Raw genomic sequence first — 19171 nt, 5'->3', positions numbered from 1 at the left:
CAGCCCATACTTCTTTAACTCAACAGCAAGAATATTGTGGGAGACCGTATCAAAAGCTTTGCTAAAGTCAAGGAATAACACTGCTTTCCCCTCATCCACAGAGCCAGTTATCTCCAATTAAGTTAGTCAGGCATGACTTGCTCTTGGTGAATCCATGCTGACTGTTCCTGATCACTTTCCTCTCCTCCAAGTGCTTCAGAATTGATTCCTTGAGGACCTGCGCATGATTTTTCCAGGGACTGAGTCTGAGCAGCCAAGGAGTCACAAGCTTGGAAACTGGGGTTCCCAGGGCTTCCAGATTCTCCACTCCCTGTCAGGTGGAAGCCTGAAAAACTGTGCTGACAGGAAACCAGTCAGGTTTCAAAACTTGCCTGGCAGACAGAAACCTACCCTAGTCAGTCCTGGGAAAGAGTTACAAAGGGATCTCACAAAACTGGGTGACTGAGCAACAAAATGGCAGATGAAATTCAATGCTGATACATGCAAAGCCATGCACATTGGACAGCATAATCCCAACTATAAATACAAAATGATGGGATCTAAATTAGCTGCTACCATTCGAGAAAGAGATCATTGTGGATCGTTCTCTGGAAACGTCCACTCAATGTGCAGCAGCAGTCAAAAGCTAACAGAATGTTGGGAATCATTAGGAAAGGGATAGATAAGACAGAAAATGTCATAATGCCACTATGTAAATCCATGGTACGTCCACATCTGGAATACAGCAAGCAGTTCTAGTCACCCCATCTCAAAAAGCTATATTAGAATTGGAAAAGGTACAGAGAAGGGCAACAAAACAGTTTCCATATGAGGAGAGATTGAAAAGACTTCTCAGCTCGGGAAAGAGAAGACCTAAGGGGTATATGACAGAGGTCTATAAAATCATAAATGGTGTGGAGAAAGTGAATAAAGAAGTGGTATTTACTCCTTCATCTAACACAAGAACCAGGGGTCACCCAATGAAATTAATAGGCAGCAGGTTTAAAACAAAAAGAAGTACTTCTTTGCACAACGCAAACGTCAATCTGTGGAACTCATTCCCTGGGCATGTTGTGAAGACCAAAACTATAATAGGGTTCAAAAAAGAATTCGTTCAGTTTCTGGAGGATAGGTCCATCAATGGCTATAAGCCAAGATGGTCAGGGATGAAACCCCATGCTTTGGGAGTCCATAAACCTCTGACTGCCAGAAGGTGGGAGTGGACGCGAGAGGATAAATCACTCAACAATTGCCTGCTCTGTTCATTCCCTCAGATGTACCTAGCATTGGCCACTGTTGGAAGACAGGATACTGGGCTAGATGGACCTTTGGTCAGACCCAGTATGGCCATTTTTATGTTCTTATGAATATATAGATTTTGACTAATCAGCAAATTCCAATGAAAAAATATTTCCTTTAAATTTTTTTGATCAGTTGCACCTATTGCTTCTGTTTGAGCTATAGCATATAGCTATATATTTGGATGTTTTTCTAAAAGGTCTGTTCTAGGAATTATTTTAGGGAAGTTTTATGGACTGTGTTATACAGGAAGTCAGACTAGATGATCACAACAGTACCTTCTGGCCTTGGAAGCTATATCTGTTAGAAAGTCATCCAGTCTTGGTTTAAAGACTTCAAATGGTGGAGAATCTACCACATCAGTAGGTAAAACTAAATGATGGATTTACCATCAGAACAAAATGTACACCTTGTTTCAAGCCTGAATCTGTCTAGCCTCAGCTTGCAAGCATTGGATCCATTTTTGGCTAACAGCCATCCACGATCAGAAATTTCTCCTCCATGAACGTACTTGTAGACAGTGATCAAGTCAATTTCTCTTACATAAACTAAATAGATTGAGCTTCTTAGTCTGTAACTCTAAGGCACATTTTCCGTACCTTTAGTCATTCTCAAAGCTCTTTTTTGAACCCATCCCAAATTTTCAATATCCTCTTTGAAGTGTGGACACAGTATTCCAGTAGTGGTGTCACTAATGCCATATACAGTGGTACTACCACCTTCTTACTCCTACTTGATATTCCTCTCCTTGTACATCCAAGGATTGTTTGCTATCATAGCTACAGCATTACACTGGGATCTCACGTTCAATTAGCTATCTACCACAACCCCTTAGGGTATATCTACACTGCAATGAAACATTCACAACTGACCTGTGTGACTTAACTCAGGCTCATGGGGCTTGGGCTACAAACTGGAAAACTGCAGTGTAGAAGTTTGGGCTTGAACTGGAGTCCGTGCTCTGGGAGTCTCCCCCCTCATGGGGTCCCAGAGATTGGGCTCCAGCTCTGGGATCCTGTGAGGGGGGAGGGTCACAAGACTAGGATCCAACCAGAGCCCAAACAGCTACACTGCAATTTTACAGCTGCACAAGCCCAAGCCCTGTGAGCCAGAGTCACCTGACACAGGCCAGCTGCAGGTGTTTAACTGCAGTACAGATAGACCCTAAGACCTTTTCAGTGTCAATGCATTCCAGGATACAGTTCCCCCCTCTTTCAAGTGTGATGTACAGTCTTTGTGCCCCGATATCTAGCCTGCATTTGCCTACGTTAAAACACATGCATCTCATGTGAACGCTCCACCATTTTCTGTATCATTTGCAAATTTTACAAAGCAATGAGTTTTTTACGTTTTATTTTCTTCAGGATCATTGATGAAGATATTGACTAGGGCTAAGAACAGATCCCTGAGGGACCTCACACTCACCATAAAAAGATCAAGTCAACAGGAAAGTGAGGCCCAAATTTATGTGTTACAGGAAAATTAGAAGAATTAATTAGCCAAGTGTAACTACTATTTAAAAGTGATTAAGGAAGAAGTAGGCAGGTAGACACAAAATACCAGGACAGTCGACTTATTTCTCAGTAAGTGAAAGCAATTAAACTAAATTGATCTATATTTACTAAAGCAAAGCACGATTATAAGTTTGCATAACATGAAAGACAAACAGTAATTGCCATATTTCCAAGGAGATGATGCATTACAGGAAATTCTTATCTTGAAGTGATGGCAAATGTGTAAATTATCTACAGTAACATCATGGGGAGATATGGTGTGGGTGTGGTAGGTCCTTTTCCTACCACCTCCGGAGAAGTGTCACTGTTAAGACCGGTTTAGATGTACCACTCTTGCTTTTCAAAAGTCTTTCACTTTATACCTAGTTAAAGAAAGAATGAAAAATAAACCATTAATAAAGCAGTAATATTGTCGGACATATAAAAGGACATGAGTTTATAACTTAAATGTTAAATACTTTGATGCAGCAGTCTAACTAAAGGTAGTTTTAGGAACATGACACACATGACCTAAATCTCTCTGTCAAGTCAAAAACTGACTAGTCAGGATACATCTGTGGTTAAATCACTGGACTGGAGCTCAGATGATCTTGGCAGAGCTGTGAGAATAATGGATTTTCTAGTTTGTTGGAAATTTCAAAATGTTAAAAAAAAAAGGTTCAAATCAAATGAAATGTTTCATTTTGACAAAATCAGAACATTTCATTTTAATTTTGACTATTTTTAATGTTAGGACTTTTAAAAAGTAAAAATAAAGGATATTTTTAATCAAAAACACATTTCAAACCCAACATTTGAAACATTTCATTTCAAAAGTGTCAATGCAAAATATTTCAATTTTTTTGATTTTTTTTTAAAAGAAAATAATCCCGTGAAACTAATAGAGATTTGTGAAGCATTTCAGTGTCACCAAATCTGCATTTCTCAATGAAAAAACATTTTGGCTGAAAAATTTCATCCAGCTCTCCCACAGACTTCCTGTATGTCCTTGGAGCAGTCCTTCAGCCTTTCTTTCTGACTTCCCACATCTGAAATGAGGATAATACTATCCACCTCATAGGTAGCGAGTTTACATGATAAATTCACCTCATATTTATGAGCTACTCCCATGGTGTAGTGATGCAGGCCGATAAATACCTAGATAGACTGTTACATTTACAAGTCTCCTAGGAGCTTCTGTTCAAAGTTATAAACACATTAAGAAAAAGGAAGTGGGAAAAAAATAGAATAAAAATCACAGTCATCATTTTAAAAACATTCCAGTGTGCTAATGAAGCCTCATTTTGATGTTGAAGCCTCTGAAGCTAATTCATCATGATGGAGACATACTACATTTGTGCAAACTGTTATGGCTAATAGCTACATCTCATGAGCCTCATTAAGTGAACAGTCACACATTTGTGATTGTTACGTCAATCCTGAAAGCACTTAGAGGCTCTTTCTAGACCTTGACAAAGTATGTTATTTAAGAGTCAACTGTGCTCAGGAATTGTACAAGACAGAACATACAGTCAGCCCTTGCCCAGACCAAGATTTTTCAGTAGCAACTAATTATTTTGTATGCCTCAAAATTTTCAGGTACTCATCTTGAGGACTTCCTCCTAAATTCAGGCCCCTTTTTAAAATGTCTCAATTTGGGCACCTAAAAACTGAGGCAAACAAAATCACTAATCACTTTTGAACAGTTAGGCTTTACTGTCCAAAACTGAACAGCAAGCAATAGTCCCATTTAAGACAACTGTACAAAATGAACAAGAGCATTTCTGTAAGGTAAACTTTCACCACAAACTCATTCCAGTTTATTTACTATGATTTCTCCTCAGAGCTAATTAACATTTCATTCAATCTCTTATGTAGAACTGGTCAAAAGTTTCTGAATAAAAACATTTTGTGGTAAAAATTTGTTGTTTTTTTTTTAAATGAAAATAAAAAATTCTGTTAAAATCATGAACATAAGAACAGCCATACTGGGTCAGACCAAAGGTCCATCTAGCCCCATATCCTGTCTTCCAACAGTGGCCAATGCCAGGTGCCCCAGAGAGAATGAACAGAACAGATAATCATCAAGTGAGCCATTCCTTGTCATCCATTCCCAGCTTCTGGCAAACAGAGGCTAGGAACATCATCCCTGCCCATACTGGCTAATAGCCATTGAGAGACCTACCCTCCGTGAATTTATCTAGTTCTTTTTTGAACCCTGGTATAGTCTTGGCCTTCACAACATCCTTTGGCAAGGAGTTCCACAGGTTGACTGTGCATTGTGTGGAAAAAAACAATTGAAATGAACCATTATAAAACAAAAAGTCAACATTTTTTAATTTTTTTATGCGTTCCACTAATGCATGATACTCATGGTACTTTTACTTTTCTATATGTACAACTACTTATCAGGTTAGATATGTCTCAGATTACTTGTTTTCCCTACCCCCTAAAGTATTAGCCCTGTACAGAAACATTAAAATAAAAATAATTCCCTGAAAGCTTTTGTTTATGGACTCAGGTCCTGATTCAGGAATGCATCCTTGTTAAAGACAATACTTAAGCACACACTTAACTTTAACGCTTAAGGTCTATCCTGAATACAGTTGGCATTGAGTTTGTTTCAATTTAGCTGCCATATCTATTTCCTTTGCACCCCCAAGATCCATTCAAAATAGCTCAAGGGCATCCTCCTACTTGAAATTCTCCAGGGACCTGCTGAACCCATTGATCAAGACTGCCGGAAAGATATAACTAGTGCCAAACGTGCCATTGAAGGATAATGAGTCAAACCTGGCCTGAGCAGTAGCCAGTAGTTACCCACAAGTTTTCAAGTCTGTGCTTTTACACTTCAATAATGTGCAGATCAAGGTGAGACGACAAGGACAGCATATTTACAAAACATTGTAGTGAACAAGAGCCAGGCATATATTAGAAGGAAAACTGTCTTTGTTCTTCTCAAAACAAGACCAAAATTATTTATCAATTTGATTCTTTAATCTCCAAATTGCCATAAGGAAAAGCTGTATTTTCATACACACCAAAAGAGACAAATCACCTGCCAATAATATTTGATGGTAGAACCAAGAAGCCCATCCAAAGCCCCCAGTACATACACCTCATCGTGTCACTTCTCTGCCATCCTATAGATCACATGGCAACAGAGGCCTTTTTGGCAACGTGTATAATTTCCTTCTTTATCAATGAGTTCAGTGAAGGTGAATTTATCATGGCAAATGGCTCCCAAGAAAGTAGAGTAATCTGGTGAGAACAGGTTAACGCCTGTGATGGATGCGCTCCAGTTGACAGCAACAGGATAGGTGGGTGAAAGACAAGGGCATGATCTCAGTTCTGCAACCAGGAGGTGGCTGTTCCTCTGGTTGCACATCATGATGAAATGCTCTGGGCTCATTGGGTACATGGATACCACTCCCAGTGAGTGAGAGACAGGATGGTTTTCAACAGAGTGGGGTGGTTGTCAAGCTGTCTTGCAGTAACTCAAGAGTGTGAGTACCAGCCTCAGGACTGGCAGACTATTAAGAACCAGGACACAAGCTCCAAATTGGCTGTGAATGCTACACTTAGATGTCACCAACCAATTATCAAGTGTAAACTCCTCAAGCACGATAAAAGCCTAAACATGGAGTCAGAGACCGTCCCCTTGGTTACGCCGATCTATATGGTCACCTAGGCAAGCCTACCTTTGTGATTGATGGTCCCTTACACCACAAATCACAGCAATATTCAGGTTACTTCCAGTCCCAAAGGACCAGTTATTTACCCCAGGTCAATTGCACCTTAGATCTCACACCAGAGCCACCACTTGCAGCCAATTCTAAAATAAACTATATACAGATTTATTAATAGGAAAAGGAAATAAGAGTTATTTACAAGGTTAAAGCAGGTAAACATACATACACAAATGAGTTACAAACTTAAGTTTCAGCAGATAATAGAAGGTTCAATAATAAGCAAGGTCTATGGGTATGTCTGCACTGCAATGTAAGCCCAGGGTTAGTGGGACTCAGGTCAGCTGATCGGAGCTAGAGAACCTGGGACTTAAGCATCTGCACTGATTTTTAACCCTACATTAAGAATTTTCTAACCCAGGCTGGTACCTGGGGCTCTGGCGTTCACACTGCAGCACACAGACCCAAGTCAAACCAACCATATCCCAGACTCCCTAGCGCCCTCCCTAAATGTGCCCACTCTAGCCCTTTGACTGTGGTGCACTCTGGGAAAACTTTGCTGCCCCCCTCCTGCACATTACAGGCAGTTTGGACAGCTTACAAACACTGCCTGCTGAGCAACATAGAAGGGACTCCTTTTCAAGAAGTTCTCTCGCTTGCACTTTCACTCCTGTGTCAGGAAACAGGCAAAGCTTCTGTGAGGCACTAGGGGACATTTCAGCAGCGTTTTCTGACCCACCAAAAGCACCTGACAGAGCTTCAGATGGACAGCAGAGGAGAAAGAGTACCCTGGCATGGCAGACTTGCACTGGCTGATGCTGCTTAGGATGCTCGGTACAAGTAGTTGACGCCCTCTACACAGACTGGTGCTTTTGGGTGCAGGGCCACAAGCAGAGACTAGTGGGAGCACATCATCATATGGACCTGGGGTGACCAGCAGTGGTCCAGAACCTCATGAAGAAAGCTACATTTCTGAAGCTTTGTGAGCAGCTTGCCTCCACCCTCCAGTATAAAGACACATGCATGAGGCTATCCTTGCCTATCCAGAGGCGGGTTGGTATAGTTGTGTGGAAGCTGGCTACTCCAGACTGCTACAGATCTGTTGCCAACCAGTTTGGTGATGGAAAGTCAATTGGGAGTAAAGTGGTGGCAGAGGTTTCTGAGGCACTTAGGCATTTGGTTTACCCCAAAGTGGCAGACATAAAAGATATTCCTGAGGTAAGTGCTGGATATGAGAATGGAGTTTCCAAACCGAGCTGGAGCCATTGATGGTACTCATGTGCCCATAGTTTTCCCTCCTCAAGGAGCATGTGACTATATAAATTGCAAAAGATCCTATACTCCATTGTTATGCAGGCCCTCATGGACCACAGAGGTTGATTTATGAATGTCAGCGTGGGCTGCACTGGGAAAGTTCAGGATGCCAATTTTTTTCGTCAATCAGGAGTCTACATTCATGGATAGGCTGGGACACTATTCCCACCAAATGACATTGTCATAAACAGAATTACTATCCCTACCATTAATTTGGGGGACCCTAGCTACCCCCTTTTGCCTGGGTTTATGAAACCATACCCTGATTTCAGAGGCCCTGTGAAAAGACGGTTTACTTACACTATCAGCAGGTGCAGAATGATTGTTGAATGTGCTTTTGGAGAGGTCTACAGACCTATTTGGACACCAGTGTCATCAATACTGCCTGCTTTACTGTGGCTTGCTGTGCTCTTCACAATCTTTGCGAAGCCAGTTGTGAGCCATTTCCCACCAAATGGACCCATGGCAGCAAGGGGATGCTGAACTGGTCCCCTCAGCCAGAAAGTGCAGCTACCACAGCTGATGCTGGATACACCCAGGTTACCAAAGTCAGGGATGCTTTGTGCTCCCACACCCTGGCCTTGCATTGCCCAGTGGAAGAGGGGGAATAGGACCTCTATGAATGTGCTTGGGAGGAGGGCTAATTGATTGCAGGGTGTGGGGGATTGATTGCTATGCAATGAAGTTATGAATGACATGACTTATGAAATGGGGGTGGAGGATGATTCACAGCGTGGATTCATATAACGGAAGTGATTGAAGTGTGGATTGTCGTACCTGATTGTACAGAGGAATAGTGTTTGCTTACTAATTCCTAATTGTTCCTGATCATGTATTTAGCTTTATTATTTCACATCATGATTGTATGATGAGATGCAGTGAGAGGAATAAGCTTTCTTGATTATATAAAAGTCTTTATGTATAAAAACGTACTGTTCTAACAACAGTCTCCCATTGCCAGGCAGGCCAGCTGCCATTACAAAACCCAAACACCAGTTACAAAAACACATTTCAGGAGGGGGAAAAAAAGTGCATGAACAAGTGCAAACATGGCCAAAAAAACCTACGACTGCATATCCCCAGGTTCCCTGTTCTCTTTTCCCTTCTTGCCCAATTTTCTGCACACTTGGCATTGGGGTGGAAGTGGAGGTATCCACAGGAAAAGGGGTCAAGACAGAGGACTGCATAAGGTTTTAGCTGCCCTGCCTAGCCGCTTATGGAGCCCAATTGCATGGGCCTCCCAGACATGAAGTTTTCCAAACTGTTTCTGAGAATATGTTGCAGGAGAATCAGGCCATGGTGTGGGAGAGGCAGCAGGAGTCAGTAATCTTGCAGCCATGACTGATATGATCCACTCAAAGAGCGCTCTCTCTGCTGAGCTCGGTCCTCTTTCCTTAGCTGCCATTGCTGGTCCAGAAACTGCATAGCAAGTGCCTGCTCCTGCACTGAGACCCTGTCCTAAAGCTGTGCAGTCAGTCTCAGCCTTTCCTCCTGCCTTTCAGTATGCCATGTCTCCAGTCTTAAGTCCCTCTGATTCTGATAATAAGATACATTTCCTCCTTGTTTGGGGTTTTTATTCCCTTCCTCCCTTCTGTCTTGAGCTGCAAACTCAGCTGATGGGAGGTATTAACTTGGGAGACTCATCTTCATTGGGGAAGGGGGCAAAAGAGTATAAACAAAGACTGTTCTCTTTAATGTTCTACTCTAGTCCATCTGGTGTTGATGGGCCTTCCTTGTTGTGCAGGATGTAACACCTTTTTTTGGAGACCAGCATTTCACACTAGTTAATGTCTCTCTCCTGTTCGGTGATTTATACTGTTACAAAGGTTCACAATGCAACTGTTCCAATATTACCTTACAATACGGGATACAGATATAAGTGAAATTAGTGCATGCAGAGCTCACAAGCATTCACTAATGTCTAAAAACTAAACATATTCTTATAATTCTAGTACCTATTTTAACAATACTAACAGACAGGTGAGCCAGGCCGATTTCAGCTATGCATTTGTCAGTATTCCGTTGACGCATGGGGACCTTGGCATGAATTGGCACCTGGCCTGCCAGCATCAGTGTCAACACATTGTATCTGAAAGAACATAAGGCCAGTTCACAGCTATATAAACATTTTCATTTTTAAAGTAAAAATACTGAAAATCGGCAATTTAAAAATGTCTCTATTTATTTTAGATGGATTTAAAATTGGAGCCATTTAGAACACAAACAGCATAAACAATGCTGTAAATTAGGGTTACCATTCCCCCGGATTGCCCCGGACATGTCCGGCTTTTTGAGCTAAAAATAGCATCCGGGGGGAATTTGTAAATATCCGGACTTCCCCCCACCCCCCCATGCAGAGCGCGCGGCTAACAGGACAGCCGGCCGGATGGTGCCACTTACATGGGGCTCCGACAGCCAGAAAACAAAGGTCTGAGCTGCATAAAAAAAACATCTGAACAGTGCAGTTGGGGTCTGGTTCCTGATCTAAAAGCTGACATGGACTGGCAACAATGGGGGAAAACCCAGTTGTGTGGTCTGAAAGACTAACACCTATCCGAGCCCTATGTTGGATCTGGGGATAAGCTCTGGTAAATTTTTACCATGTGTGTTAAGTTCTTTTATATGTTTTTCCTCTGTAAAGCTTTTGCCTTAAGAGTAAATGCAGTTCGCTCTGTGAAGGCTGCTTGGGAACTGGGGCACACAGTTGTAGCCCCTGGAGAAAGAGTTCACCACAGGTGCTGCACCCCGGTCAGACCTGACTGGAGACATCACAGTGAGGTGCAGAGAGACTGCAAGCCTAAGCCCCCAGTCTGGAGGGAGAGAGATGCAAGTCTCCTCCCCAAGAAAAGTTATGGCTGGGAAGCCTAAAACCTTACATATGCATCCTCAAAGAAGACGAGGAGGGGTCGGGGGTCAAAGGTGCACTTAACTTTTAAACTGTGACAAGGCTAACTGCAAAATTTAGCACATAAAATAAAAAGAAATGCAAATATGACCTCTCCTCACCAACTCAGGCAAAATGCTGAGGAAATAAATGGGTTTTCAGTGAGGGACAGCTCAAGACATCCAAGTGAACCAAATTCTAGAGGTGAGAGCCCTTCACTAGTCTGTGGCTAAGCCTTCAACACTGCCAACCTATTACTAGCTTTAAGTTAATTCTAAAAAATATTTGAAAAGATGCCAGAATGGTGAAAAGGAATTGATTGCTTAACCAAGTAAAAGCCATTTCTTACCTTGTGGTATTGTTCCATCAATCTTTGTTCTGAATCAAAATCAACATTTGTATTGCACTGATAGCGACCATCACTGAGGTTCTTAGGCTCACTGGAATTACATGGCTTCTTGTCCCCAGTGATTAAAACCACATAGATAGAACTGGTCCTTGCCAAAGAGCTGAGTCTTTCATGCATTGGTGCAGGAGCAAATCTGTTATGTTCACAGCATACACACAGACAAGTTACATTAAACCATAACATACTCTTGCTCGAAAGTGCACCATGACTCTACTTTCTTTTTTGGAATTCAGAATAATAATACAAAAGAAACCAAAACCAGAAAGAGAGAAAGCAGGCTGCTCCCTAAAACAGAAACACAACTCACCCCACATTACTATAAGCAGGCTGTCTGCAGACTGACACTGATAGCGTGCTTCCGTACAGAACCTCCTGTTTGTAAACAGGACCTGGAAACCCCCTGAGAATTTGAAGTAATAGATCACAATTTTAACACATCACCAAAATCTAGTTCATTTTTGGTTCATTTTGAATGAACAGGATCAAAGCAAAGTAAGATTCTGAATGAGGGATGAACAGGGCCGGTGTAACCACTAGGTGAACTAGGCGGTCGCCTAGGGCACCAAGATTTGGGGGTGCCAAAAAGCGGTGCCCGGCATCGTGGGAGTCAGCTGAGTGGGGCAGGGCGGGGAGTGAGGCCTCCATAACAAACCTGCCCCTGCAGCGAGGGGCACTATGTAGGATGGTCAGTGGGTGCTTGCGGCAGAGCAAGGAGGAGACAGCCGGCTGGGCGCAGCGACCAGAGCGGCAGAGGGTTGGAATCGTTGGGGGAGGCAGAACACGGTCCTGAGCTCAGGTGAGCTTCACCCTCCAACGCACCGCACCTGGGGCGAGGGAAAGTGAAACTAAACCCCGCAGTGTGACGGAGGGGAAAGGCCTGGCGCAGGTGCCGCTTCCAAACCCCGACCCCCTCCTCTAGTGGCACTGTGCCAATGCGGGGAGCCAGCCCTAATCCCCAGGGAGATCCTCACCTGCTCCCTAGGAGAGCCTGGTTCTGCCCTCCTTGCCCCTGGGTCCTGCCCCTCCCCCCCCCGGAGGGCAAAGTACTCAGAGCCTGGGAACATTTAGAGACCCTGCAAGCTGGGAGCATTCTCAGCCTCCTCCTTGCTCATAGATTCCCCCGGGCCAGAAGGGACCATTGTGATCATCTCCTCTGACCCCCTTGTATTAATTTTAATGAACAATGCCACATTATGCAGTATTCATTTTTGAAAGTTTATAATAAGCAATGCTCCGGGGGGGGAGGGGAGGGGAAGGGGAAGCGCAAGGTGGAAGTTTTGCCTCAGACGCAAAATATCCTTGCACCGGGATGAAACAGACTCGGGGCTTGTCTTCACATACAGCACTAGAGCGGTGCAGTTGCATCGACGCAGCTGAGCTGAAGTGCTTTAGTGAAGATGCTACTATGCTGATGGGCGAGTTTCTTCCATCAGCATAGTGGAAGAATCAACCTCCTTGAGAGGTGATAGCTGTGTAGGTGGGAGAAACACTCCCATTGACATAGTGCTGTCTACACAGCTGGTAAAACTACGTTGCTCAGGGGAGTGGATTTTTCACATCTCTGAGTGACAGTTATACCGATATAGCTCTGTAATGTAACCCTGGCCTTAGAGTTAATATGTCAATCACTGAATTCCCTTTGGGTGGTGCGAATGGCATGAATCCACAGACTCTTTCATTTCCCCAAAACTTCTCTTTCTAGTTTAAACCTCATTATTGCTCTGCTCCTACCATAATTTAAAACCCTTGGTCTGTTAAGCTTTAAATAAAAAAAAAAAAAAAAGGCAACCAAAAAACCTAGCTTCTAATTTCTTAACTTTTTTCTTTTCACAATACAGTATCTTTCCCCAGCTCCTTGCAACATGAATTAAGGTAGTTTTCTAGATTTGAATGGGAATATTGTACATACTCTGAAGTGACAGACAGTCACAGAAGACAAGGTGTAGAATAACACACACACACACACACACACACACACACACACACAAAAGATGGTTACATGGAGAGGATTTCTTGTCCCTCTTAACAGCTCCTTACTCTTGTCCATATCAAACTGATTTCCCCATGGATAGGTGGTTCACTTGATGGACAGTGCTGCTGGCCCACTGGCAAACCCGAGCCCAAATCTATGTTCTTGTGCTGATGGTCAGCATCATCTGTGGCCATGTTTACTTGTCTTGCAGTTCCACATGCCCATAGCCAGCAAAGCTGATGAGTTCATCACAACCTTTTGGAAAGCAGAGTTGGAATCAAAGTTGGATTTTCTACTGCTAAATTAACTGAACCTGCATTGAGCTGTGCAATGGGTTGGAGGGGAAAAAACAGACAAATGTCACTGTGGCCAAATCTAATCAAAAACATAACTGTGTAAAATTATCATCAGGGTTAAAATAATTATCACTTAGATCCCATCCTGGGGCCCTCTGAAAAGTTAAATTCCAGCCTTTTTAAGTATCTTCACTCCTTTAAGGCTGTGCACCTCCTGCTGTTCAAAGCCATCACATCACTCTAAGGGTATGTCTACACTACGGGATTAATCCGAATTTAGATAATTCGGATTTGAGAAACAGGTTGTATAAAGTCGAAATGAGTGCGGCCACACTAGCACAGTAATTCGGTGGTGTGCGTCCAAGTACCGGGGCTAGCGTCGATTTCTGCACCGTTGCACTGTGGGTAGCAATTCCATAGCTATCCCATAGTTCCCGCAGTCTCCCGCGCCCATTGGGATTGTGGGTTAAGATCCCAGTGCCTGATGGGACAAAAAACATCGTCGCAGGTGGTTCTGGGTACAGCCTCACTTCCTCCCTCCCTCCCTCCCTGCATGAAAGCAACGGACGGCAGACAACCATTTTCACGCCTTTTTTCCTGGGTGGGTGAACACTGCAGACTCCATACCACGGCAAGCATGGAGCCCGCTGAGGTCAAGACAGCACTCATGAATATTGCAAACACCTCGCGCGTTCTCGTGGAGTTTATGCTCAGCCAGGACCAGAAAAACGAGGCGAGGAGGCAGCGGCGGCGGCAGCGCAGCGACAAGCATGATGAGGACATGGACACGGACACGGACACAGAATTCAGTGAAACCACAGGCCCCGGTGCTTTGGAGATCATGTTGTTAATGGGGCAGATTCTATCCATGGAACGCCGATTCTGGGCAAGGGAAACAAGCACAGACTGGTGGGACCGCATAGTGTTGCAGGTCTGGGACGATTCCCAGTGGCTGCGGAACTTTCGCATGCGTAAGGGCACTTTCATGGAACTTTGTGACTTGCTGTCTCCTGCCCTGAAACGCCAGAATACCAAGATGAGAGCAGCCCTCACAGTTGAGAAGCGCGTGGCGATAGCCCTGTGGAAGCTTGCAACGCCAGACAGCTACCGGTCAGTCGGGAATCAATTTGGAGTGGGCAAATCTACTGTGGGGGCTGCTGTGATGCAAGTAGCCAAAGCAATCACTCAGGTGCTGCTACGAAAGTTAGTGACTCTGGGAAATGTGCAGGCTATAGTGGATGGTTTTGCTGCAATGGGATTCCCTAACTGTGGTGGGGCAATAGACGGAACCCATATCCCTATCTTGGCACCGGAGCACCAAGCCACCGAGTACATAAACCGCAAGGGGTACTTTTCAATGGTGCTGCAAGCACTTGTGGATCACAAGGGACGTTTCACCAACATCAACGCGGGCTGGGCGGGAAGGGTTCATGACGCTCGCGTCTTCAGGAACACTACTCTGTTTAAAGGGCTGCAGCAAGGGACTTACTTTCCGGACCAGAAAATAACCGTTGGGGATGTTGAAATGCCCATAGTTATTCTTGGGGACCCAGCCTACCCCTTAATGCCATGGCTTATGAAGCCATACACAGGCAGCCTGGACAGGAGTCAGGAGCTGTTTAACTACAGGCTAAGCAAGTGCAGAATGGTGGTAGAATGTGCATTTGGCCGTTTAAAAGGTCGCTGGCGTTCATTATTGACTCGCTCTGACCTCAGCCAAAGAAATCTCCCCATTGTTATTTCTGCTTGCTGTGTGCTCCACAATCTCTGTGAAAGTAAGGGGGAGACCTTTATGGCGGGGTGGGAGGCTGAGGCAAATCGCCTGGCTGCTGATTACGCGCAGCCAGACACCAGGGCGATTAGAAGATCACACCATGAAGCGCTGTGCATCAGAGAAGCTTTGAAAACCAGTTTCATGGCTGGCCAGGCTACCGTGTGAAATATCTGTTTGTTTCTCCTTCATGAAAACCCTCCCCCTTTACTGACTGATTTTCTGTAAGGAACCCACCCTGCCCCTTCCCCCAGCTTTCTTTCAAACCAAATAAAGTCACTATCATTTAAAAATCATTTATTCTTTATTAATAGATTAGAAAAAGAGGGAGGGAACCCGGGTGGTATTTGGGAGGAGGATTGCTGGGAAGGAGAAAGCCACAAAGAAAAGGTTAAAAAAATGACAGCCTTTTGCTTGGGCTGTCTACTGGGGTGGAATGGGAAGGTGTACGGAGCCTCCCCCCCGCGTTCTTACACGTCTGGGTGAGGAGGATACGGAACATGGGGAGGGGGGAGGGTGGAACAGGGGCTGAAGCGGCAGTCTGTTTTCCAGCAGCCGTTCCTGAACCTCCACCAGACGCCGGAGCAGCCCCAGCGTTGCATCCTTCATCCTCTGGTCTTCCTGCCGCCATCTCTCATCTCGATCGTCTCTCCTCTCCTCACGTTGGTCCCTCCTCTCCTCACGTTGGTCCCTCCTCTCCTCACGTTCACTGACTTCTTTCCTATACTTTGAAACTGTTTCCTTCCACTCATTCAGATGAGCTCTGTCACTCCTGCTGGATTGCATAATTTCAGAAAACATGTCCTCCCGCGTCTTCTTCTTACGACGCCTTATCTGTGATAACCTTCGGGATGGAGGAGGGAGGCTTGAGGAATTTGCAGCTGCTGTAGGGAGGGGAAAAAAGAGAGAATTGTTTTAAAAGCTACATTTTGCAGAACAATGCTTATACTCTTTCACGGTGACCAACACTGTTCACATTACATAGCACATGTGATTTCTGTGCAAGGTCGCATTTTGCCTCTTAATGCTGAGTGCTTGTGGCTTTGCTGCTAGAGATCACAGGTCTGGGCAACAGAATTCGGCTTGCATGCGGCCATGGTAAGCCATTGTTTTACAGCTTCTGCACCCTCCTTTCCCACATACCAAGCATAGCCTGTAGAGTGCTGCAGAAGCCTGGCCAATCTCAGCCAGTTGGGGGGGGGCAGTGTGGGGGGGCTTGTCTGGGCCCCTTCAGGCAAGTAGAGTGCTGCGGTTTTTCTGTTAACATTCAGCAGCACCAGAAAACAAACTAACCCCCCCCCGCCATGAATTCTCTGGGATGATCACGGTACCCCTCCCCCCACCGCGTGGCTGGTATCAGGGAAGATCCCTGCAGGCACCAAACTACCCCCCCCCCGCCGCCGACCCCCCCCCTCGCCATGAATTCTCTGGGATGATCACGGTACCCTCCCCCCACCGCATGGCTGGTAACAGGGAAGATCCCTGCTAGCCAAACGCGGAAAACTTCAGGGCCAATTTCCCATCTGCGCTTGGCTAACTGCAGGGAAGGATTTATTTTCCGCCACAGGCAAACAGCCCAGTAGGAACGGCCACCTCTGTCCCCTTAATTAAGTTCCCGTATTTCAACCAGGTTACCAGGAGTGATATCACTCTCCTGAGGATTACACAACAAGATAAAGAACGGATGTTGCTTGAATGCCAGCAAACACCGGGACCATACGCTGCCAGGCTTTGTCAGGCAATGATACCAGATTACTTGCTGCAAGCATGGCGTGGTCAAGTGTCCTACCATGGAGGAGGGAATAAGGATGCACTGCCCAGAAACCTTCTGGCAAGGCTTTCGGAGTACCTCCAGGAGAGCTTCATGGAGATGTCCCTGGAGGATTTCCGCTCCATCCCCAGACACGTTAACAGACTTTTCCAGTAGCTACAGACTTTTCCAGTAGCTGAACTGACCGCGAATGCAAAGTCAGGCAAAGTAATCATTAAAAACCGTTTGCTTTTAAAACAAGTTTTATATTTTAAAAGGTAAACTCACCTGAGGTCCCTTCCATGGGGTCAGAGTCTTGGGTACTGGCTTGGGAGGCTTGGGAGGGTACTTCAGTCAGGGTGATAAAAAGATCCTGGCTGTTGGGGAGAATGGAGTGCTGTGTGCTCTCTGCAAGCTCATCCTCCTCCTCCTCCTCCTCCTCTACCCCATCGGCAGAATCCTCAGGCGTCGAGACTATCCCCGACCCAGAATCCACGAACAAAGGTGGGGTAGTGGTGGCAGCCCCCCCTAGAATTGCATGCAGCTCGGCGTAGTAGCGGCATGTCCGCGGCTCTGACCCGGAGCGACCGTTTGCCTCCTTTGTTTTTTGATAGGCTTGTCTGAGCTCCTTGACCTTCACGCGGCACTGCTCAGAGTCCCTATTGTGGCCTCTCTCCATCATGCCCTTGGAAATTTTTTCAAAAGTTTTTGCATTTCGTCTTTTAGAACGAAGTTCTGCAAGCACTGAATCCTCTCCCCATACAGCGATCAGATCCAGTACCTCCCTCACGGTCCATGCTGGTGCTCTTTTTCGATTATCAGCCTGCATGGTTACCTGTGCTGATGAGGTATCTGTGGTCACCTGTGCTCTCCATGCTGGGCAAACAGGAAATGAAGTTCAAATGTTCGCGGGGCTTTTCCTGTCTACCTGGCCAGTGCATCCGAGTTCGGATTGCTGTCCAGAGCGGTCACAATGATGCACTGTGGGATAGCTCCTGGAGGCCAATACCATCGAATTGCGGCCACACTAACCCTAATTCGAATTGCTAAAATCGATTTTGGCGCTACTCTGCTCGTTGGGGTGGAGTACAGAAATCGATTTAAAGGGCCCTTTACATCGAATTAAATGGCGTCGTTGTGTGGACGGTTACAGGGTTAATTCGAATTAAAGCTGATAAATCCGAATTAAAGTCGTAGTGTAGACCAGGCTTAACAGAGTAAGCTTACAAGTGAAACAACAACACTTAGAAAAAAGTAGCCATAGCAATTACACACCTGCTGAATCCTTGCTACATATAGCACCGAAATGCCAGAGGAACACAAAACTTCCAAAGAACATGTAGTTCTGGTGCCACCTACTGACAAACCATTCAAAATGTCTCATGATAACTCATGGAAACATGTCAGTTAATTTGAGTTCTAAAAGGTATTTTAGGTTATATTTTGTGTCATTTGATTTGGAAGTCTCCCATCCATATACTGTTAGGCCTGAAATCAGATGAGATAACAACCAAATGTAATATTGTTACAACCATCTTCATTGAACATTGTTGAGCCATAATAGTTTAAAGAATAAAACCCACTCATGACAAAAGGAAAAGGGAGAGAAAAAAAAAACAAACAAACATGGCAAATCCTGCCTGAAGCCGCCCCACTTAGTTCCCTTTCTAACATTTAAGTGTTGAAATAATAGATTCACAGGGCTTGAAGGGACATCAACAGGTCAATTTGTAGGGTGACCAGATGTCCCGATTTTATAAAGACAGTCCCAATATTTGGGGCTTTATCTTATATAGGCACTTATTACCACCACCATCACCGCCGCCCCCTCCACACACACTCACACACATCCTGTCCCAATTTTTCACACTTGCTATCTGGTCACCCTATCAATTCCTCCTTGCACTGAGGTAGGACCAAGAAAACCTAGACCATCCCTGACAGGTGTTTGTCCATCCTGTTCTTGAAAACCTTCAGTGATGGGGATTCCACAACCTCCCTTGGAAACCTATTCCAGAACTTAACTATCCTAATAGTTAGAAAGTTTCTCCTAATATCTAATCTAAATCTAGCTTGCTGCAGATTAAACCAATTACTTCTTATCCTATTTTCAGTAGATGTGGAAAACAATTGATTGACATCCTTTTTATAACAGCCTTCATCATATTTGAAGACTGTTCACAGGTCTCCCCTCAGCCTTTTCTCAAGACTAAACGGGTTGAGTTTTTTTTAACCTTTGCATAGGTCAGGTTTTCTAAACCTTTTATCATTTTGGTTGCTCTCCTCTGGGCTGTCTCCAATTTATCCTAAAGTGT

The 19171-nt window shown here is 44.6% G+C and overlaps 1 pseudogene; it reads right to left on the bottom strand.

Moving 5' to 3' along the window:
- Positions 1–2676: 2676 nt before the first annotated feature.
- LOC128834258 (pantetheinase-like) lies at positions 2677–11184 on the bottom strand (annotated as a pseudogene).
- Between the last annotated feature and the right edge of the window lie 7987 nt (positions 11185–19171).

The sequence above is a fragment of the Malaclemys terrapin genome, chromosome 3 (genome assembly GCF_027887155.1).
Source record: "Malaclemys terrapin pileata isolate rMalTer1 chromosome 3, rMalTer1.hap1, whole genome shotgun sequence".
NCBI lineage: Eukaryota > Metazoa > Chordata > Testudines > Emydidae > Malaclemys > Malaclemys terrapin.
The sequence above is the reverse complement of the archived record's forward strand: the minus strand, read 5'-3'. Positions and strand labels throughout refer to the sequence as shown.